This window comes from Solanum pennellii, chromosome 9 (genome assembly GCF_001406875.1).
Source record: "Solanum pennellii chromosome 9, SPENNV200".
Classification (NCBI taxonomy): Eukaryota; Viridiplantae; Streptophyta; class Magnoliopsida; order Solanales; family Solanaceae; genus Solanum; species Solanum pennellii.
Window position 1 is genome coordinate 12789931 of NC_028645.1, and position 7506 is coordinate 12797436.

Consider the following 7506-nt stretch of genomic DNA (forward strand, 5'->3'; position numbering starts at 1 on the left):
ATGCCTAAATTGCTACGCGACAAACAAACTATGAAATGAAATTGACGTATATGCACATCGCGACTATGATTTTCTCTTTAAAAGACAAAATTATCAAGGTGAATTACTTAATTCATTCACATGAAGATTGCCTTCCTTGACAAACTCAATAAAATTTGATTTTGTCGCCGACATCTTTTATTGTTAACGAAAACTCGCAATTATTCGATAACTTCGAATGTCATGGAGATATCGCGGGCACCAACATCTTTCTGACGTGATGTACTCATTAATTTTCCTTGAACAATTCTAAGATAGTGTCACTTTTGATCAATTTCAGATTTTATGTCGATTTCACATATAATTTTGACTTTATCAATACTATCACCTGTAAAGCTGGACACCATATCATTAGTATCGATGATGAAGTAAAGAACAAAATTAAAGTTAAAGAGCTAGATTATGTTAGTTGTCTTATCGAGACTAAGCTATGATGAGCCTAATTGTAATTTTGATCATGATTCGTAACTAGCGATCCTCCAATACTTCGTTTCTTATAACTTTGAAAGAATCTATTAGTGTTTGGCTTTAATATTCCTACAAGATAAAAAAAAACTTGTTCACAAATCACTCGAAGCGACGTAATGAAAGGAAGATAAAATGAGACTAAAAATTTTCTAGTTATGTTGACGAGGCCAAGAGAGGCGTAAATGATGTATTTTCCCACGCTTGACAACTTGGACAGTGCCATTTTATTGACTTTGTTGTTCCTGCATTCAAAGAAAAATTCTTAGTTTGAAAGACTGATTTGTGTTGTTCTTTTCTCCACGCCCCTTCTTGCAGTTGGCTTGCACGCTCATCCGTCCTTTGTAAGACAGTGTTGATGGAATTTTTGAGGACCCTCCTCAAAAATTATGTCCCGGTCTAAAATATATTTAAATCTCTTAACTTGCTTTGTTAATTCTGAGGTTGCCCATTCAAGAATTTTGAGGTTGCTCCTCAAAAATGTCCCAGTTTGCCTCAATAAGTAACAAATAACATTTGTGGAATTTTTGAGATCATCTCAAAAATTCTGTCCCAGTTGCAAACTGGATTATCGAAATTTTTGAGATCCACCCAAAGCTGACTCCATAGAATTTTTGTCTTCTGTTTTGACTTGTTATATAAGTCTATCTTTAAACGAATTTTTGAGATCCTCTCAAACATTCTATCCCAGTTTCCATTAAAAAGAAAAATGAAAATCTTACGGGAAATATGATCGGGTCATTGTGGCGCCTACGTATCCCGTTGAGGCAGGAATCAGGTCAAACGTAGTTTCCACCTCCTGAATTAACCAATATAGGAAATTTTGATAAGGAAACCACCGAGGCCGACATAGGTTGGCCGACGTTGGGCATACTTCTTTTCAACCATTTGATGATGAATATCTTCAAATTACTATGTTCAAAGGTGTTTGGAAAGGTTTAATCAATATTGATCAAATTGTTGTTGATCGTGTTTTAAATCTTGTGCTTGAGGGTTGAACAATTTTCTTTCTTTTCAATCAGCTTTTGAATGATAAGCACGTCTGTGGTCAGCCCCGTAAAATATCCCTAAAGGATTGGCTGGTCTTCCTTCTATTGGGTAGAGTATTCCCCTTGCTTTCATCTTTTCATAAAGTTGATTTTGAGATTCCCTTAATGGCGTAAATACTTTAGGAGCCTTCCTAATGTTTTGACGTTGAAAAATTTTCTGACTGACATTACGATTTTGATATTTCTTTTTGGAAGCTGACCGAATATCGGTAGCCGTGACCATACTTACCTCATCTACTTTCCATTTTGATGTATCTATATCACTAATTTTTGTATTTTTCCTTTATCTCGCGATGCAGTAAAGTTCGTGACCCTTTCAGTCTTGAAACCTCTTCCAAAGCATCTCCCACTTTGACGATCTCGACAAATTTTTGTCCTATTACACAAAACATTCTTTTATAGTACTCAGGTTATTGAATTTAAATGAACATTTTAGTGATATCATATTCGGACATGGGAGGTTGAACTCTTGCGGCCTCTTTTCTCAAACGAAGAGAGTATTCTCGATAATTTTCTGTAGACTTCTGTTTGATCTTCTCTAAGTAGTAGTGATCTAGGGAAGCTTCTACATTATTTCCAAATCTATCAGTGAAATCCTTTGCGAGTTCATTCCAACTTGTCCATTGTTTTAGTTCTTGGGATGTAAACCACTCCAAAGCTTCTCCACTTAGACTTTGACTGAAGAGACGCATCAATAATGCTTCATTTTTGCCATCTCTCACGAGTAAATCACAATAAACTTTCAGATGTGATAGAGGATTTCCAGTTCCATTAAAGTGCCAAAACTTCGGCACTTTAAACCTTTCCGGAAGGTCCAAATTCGGATGAATGCATAGATTTTCCTAATTCAGCCCCACCTCTTCTGAAGCACAATCAAGTTCTTTAATCGCTTTCGCAATCTCTTCCTTCATGATCTGCTTATCCGTTTCCTCTTTGAACTTTTTTACTTCTCTTCATAATGGTCAAGTTCGGGATAGGAAGTATAGTAAAGGTGTTGTCGGCGTGACCTGGAATATCAAAAGTTACTTTTGGAGGTAGGGATTGAGCATTTGGTGGATTCAGAGTGCCTTTGGCATGGGTTTGATACATGAAAGGGAGTGTTTGATGATTGTTGACATTTAACCTTTGAAATAGAGGGAGTATTTGAGAGTTATTTGCTTTTGGGTTTGAGGAGGAGGCAAAACTTGAGGGTCGGGATTCCAGCTTTGAAGAGGAGGAGGTGCTTGGTATGAAGTGTTGGTCTCATGAAGATTTGACGCGGTTAGGTCGATGGTGGAAGGATTTTGAGTAGGGTTGGAGGGTGGGTTATTTAGGACATATTCCAAATTTGAAGTCAGAGGAGGAAAATGGAGCGGAAGCCTTCCATTGCCTAGAGTGTTGACATCGATAGTAGAATTGACAAATATTTTTTCTTGGAGCTCAACCCTTACCCGACAATCTGTTGCATCAGCTGCACAATTGTCTCATTTTGTTCAACGGCAGGCGGTTTGCACTAAAGCAACTTAAGTCAGGCTGGTATTCTCATTATTCTGAGTAATTTTTCTTCTCACTTTCAACAAATTTTGATTGGAAAAGTAATCTTTTAAAACCTTGAATGTTCAACAACTAATCAACACAAATAAGTTTTGAGTACCTGACAAGGAGAGATAACTCGAAGGCAAATGTGTTACGCTTGTAGGTAGTAGGTAATACAAAATATCACATACAAAGCTGTAAGCACACAAGAGTCGCTTCATTTGAAGAATGACTAGCCCAAATATATAAAGAAATGATTAGATAGATAGGAATTTGTCTATCTGATTTTTAGCTTTGTGAGTCAAAAATATCAACGTGATTCGGGAAAAAGTCGATTGAATATTTTAGTATCGTTCTTCTAGTTTTTGACTGAGATGTAACTCAAATTTCTCTGTAATAGCTGAAAAAGATAAAATTTCTCAGAATGGGACCGAACCTTGGAAGACTGCCTACGTATCTCACGGGGGGAGAACATAGGTCCTACATAGTTCTACCCACTTGAATTTTTATTTATTTATTTTTATTATTTTTTTCACATTGAGATGATGAATCTTTTCTGATATGAGAGTAATAATTTTTTTTCAAAAATGAATATCAAATTTCATCGGGAAACTAAAGACTCAAAGAGGATTTGGACGCACTTTTGATAGTTACTTGACATTTGTGCCTATGGGTTCTAAAAAATTAAGAAGAGTGAGATATAATATCTTCCAATAAAGATACATATTCACATAAGTAGTTATAACACATAAACAATTATTTCGCGGTCAAAACAGATATGAGACCTTTTTGTGCCAAGGGTAGGCCTAACTATTTGAGGGATGTATACATGATTTGAAACATTTCATTGCCTCCAAAAACAAAATTTATACAAACTTGATAAGTAAACCGAATGGGGATACATAGTAGGGAAAGAGGAATACAAAATAATCAGTCTCACGCAAGGGTCCGACCCAAAACTATGCCTCCACGAAAGATTCTTCTTCTTTATTGAATTTCATTTATCTTTTTCGGGTGCCAACGTCTTTGGATGGACTAGTAACTTCTGAAGTGTTTTCATCAACCTAAATAAACTATAACCTAATTCTTTCCCCATGAGACAATGATTTTTCAAACAACGTATACATCCTTCAAATTTAAAGACATAAATATGAACGTCCGTTATGGCCGTGGGCCGTTTTGGGCTCAAGGTGGTCTCTTTAATGGTCCTAACACACCTTGGGCATTGGTTCTTCTTAGTCTAATGCTTGTTTTTGGATTTGGTTTTGATCTATCTTAGGTTGATAGAATTGCCTTAGAAATGACGATAACCTGAGTCGGACAGATGACGGGGTGAAGCTAACAAAAGATGTTGGATGACCGCAAGCCAACTATTCGTTTATTACTTCAAAAGATAGACTTGTGTATTTTTTTAAAGAAGTCGTAGTAAGCCACATAACTCCCTTTATCCTAATGCCAACTATTTTTCATTTGGAGGAAATTATGCCATAAAAATGCAACAATTGATATAGTACGACAAAGAAGCAAATAAACAGTTATTTCACATAGCCAAATAAGTTTAGTTTTAAGTTTATAATCCTCCAGAACCCCAGCAGAGTTGCAATTCTTTTTATTTAAAGAAAGTGTTTTATATAGTTTTATAGTTTTTTAGACTTCGTTAAAGTCGCCACTTAATTTTTTACAGAAAAAGCAATAAAACTTTGTTTTCGAAAAGGTTTAAGAGGAAAACTTTAAGAAAACCTTAAGAGGGGTTTGGGGATTCATATTTATATTTTAGGAAGGTTTTCACGGCACCTAAAATATTCACTAACTCGTGATTATCCAATAACTAACTTGTTTGGCTAAAAACGTCTAACTTTAATTTAATTTAAATATTTATTTAGAATGAAATACTAACCTATTATATTAGTAAATTAATTTAACCCGCAAAACTATTTAAGTCATTTTTTAAGTATCTCTTTTTATAGTCGATCTATTTAGTTTCAATAGTTGAAATATGATGGCGTCTTACTGGGATTTGGAATTTTCGACCCTAAAACTAACAATAAAGAATAACAAACATATAAGTGATAAAGTAAGAGAGAGATAGAGAGATGGAGAGAGAGAGAGAGAGAGTTGGGTCTAAATTCAGTTTCATTCTGTCTGGACCAGTATTTGGACCTATTTTGTTTTGAGCCTTTGACCCAAAGCTACAGTACCTTTCCTAAACTAACAAAGTAATAATATGAAAATGACAAGGGCTTAGGCCCCAAAAAAATGAAATAGAATTATTTAAAATAAAGGAAGGCCTTTTTGGCCCATATTCTTCAACTCTCCTCCGCCTCGAATTCTTCAACTTGAATGTCGGTACGTGATTTTTTAAAGGGCTTATTCTTCGACTTTTAATGTACAGGATGACTCGAGAAGGAGAATGAACTTGGGCCTTGGTGTCCCAATGGTAAAATGCAAGGATAAGATCCTATGTCAAAACGGACTCCTCGGTATATCACATGCTTCATAAAACAAAAGAAATGCCTAATTAATTATCCATTAACAATTTAATACTAGAGATGTATCGAATAAAATGAACCGACAAGTAGAATAAAACATATACCTAGCATCTAAAGTGGATCCACAAGCTAGTATTCCTATGGTGGCAACATATTCGAGAACTATGAGATATGTATTGAACCCTTTACATGCCTTTTGGCAATTGGAGACCTTATCTCCTGAATATCCATAGGGTGAGTGTCCCTTATAGGGGGGTCAACACCTCAAACGAAACTATAGGGTAAATCATCCTCCACAGGAAGCCAAATTTTCTAGTTCACTCGGTCCAAAGCTAAGTCACTTTCTGAAATGTCATTCTTCAACATAGCTTAATTTAGGTCATATGAGAATAGCTCCTTCTATAGTCATAATCATTAGCTCAATATAAATTTCATCAGAACATCCTTTCAATACAATCCTCATATGTTAGATTAGCACATTAACATCATTACATCATAGTAAGGAACATAGGTACTTCATAACCCACCTTAAATCATTAAATCTTAAGCATAATCTCACAATTACAAATTAAGACATTTCAATTCAACATCATACCAATACTTACATAGGCTAATCACAAGGCATACTTCAATTGAACTACATCATCACTTACAAGCCATCATAATTGAGTAAATGTTAGGATCATAAAGACTTACCCATTCTCCTTCAAAAGACATCATCATGGTCTTACTATTAACCAACCAATTTCATCCAATAATAGGTGTGGCAACATCTTTCAATAGTAAATAATACGATAACTAGATCAATTGAATCATTACTGTCCCAAATAACTTCAATTCATAACCTAGGGCTAGGGGAACTAGATTTCATCATAAAATCTTCAAGAAATAGATGCAAAACAAATCTAACAATCAATACATTCATCAATTCCTAAGCAAGATCCAAGATTTGGGAATTTGGGGAAGGGAAATGATTTACATGAAAATGCATCAATTAAAATCAATTAACCAACAATCTACACTTAATTAGTCATAGGCAATCACAAACTATCACCAATTTGAAGTTTAGAAGAAAACCCATTTGAACAGGAAAACTCTTTGAATTAGGTGATTTAGAAATCAAATTTGAAAGGACCTTTTGGGAAAAGGATCGCAAGAGTGAATAGCCCATTCCTTAATGAAGATTAATCCACGAAATTGAAATTCAATACTAGAGAAATTGGTCTTCTTCTTCAAGCTTTGTTTTTCCTTCACTGGAGGATTTTGGGAGAGAGGAAGTAGAGAGAGATGAGAGCGTTTGGGTTTGTCTTGGGAATAAGGTTTTAGGTCAGTGTAAATTGACTTAAAACTGACCCTTAGGCTATATAAAATCACCCCTAAATTACCCAAAAGACCCCTTACTTAAATGTGTCGTTTTGTGATGTCAAAATGCTTAAAATATAAATTTTACGTTTCTGGGAAGTGGCTCCCCATCACGAGGCTAATTCCCATTTTTTAAAAGAAAAAAAACTGAACTGAGGCAGTGGACCTCGGATGGGCCGCACGTTCCAGCAGCACCCTTATTCTTGATTTCGCGCAGGCTTCTTCAGCAGCCTACCTACCCATGTTGGGGTCCTCCTCAGGGACCCTTAGGGTGGTCGTTGGGGAGTCGTTATCAAACATATAGATCCTCTATACTACATTCTAACTATTTACGTATTTTTAAAAGTTTTAGAACTCATTAGAATATTCCACAACTTCACCAAACCTAGTGACGTCAACTAATTCAATTTAGCTAGTTTCCGGACGTCATGGACGTTCCTTGACGTCTTGGCTCAAAAAGTTCCCAAATGACTTATACACACTATTTTGAGTCATAAAATAGTATAACCAACATTTAATTAACTTGTGATGCTCTAGATTGGGTCTTGACTTTACAGAATGTTACATTATCCCCCCCCCCCCCCCCC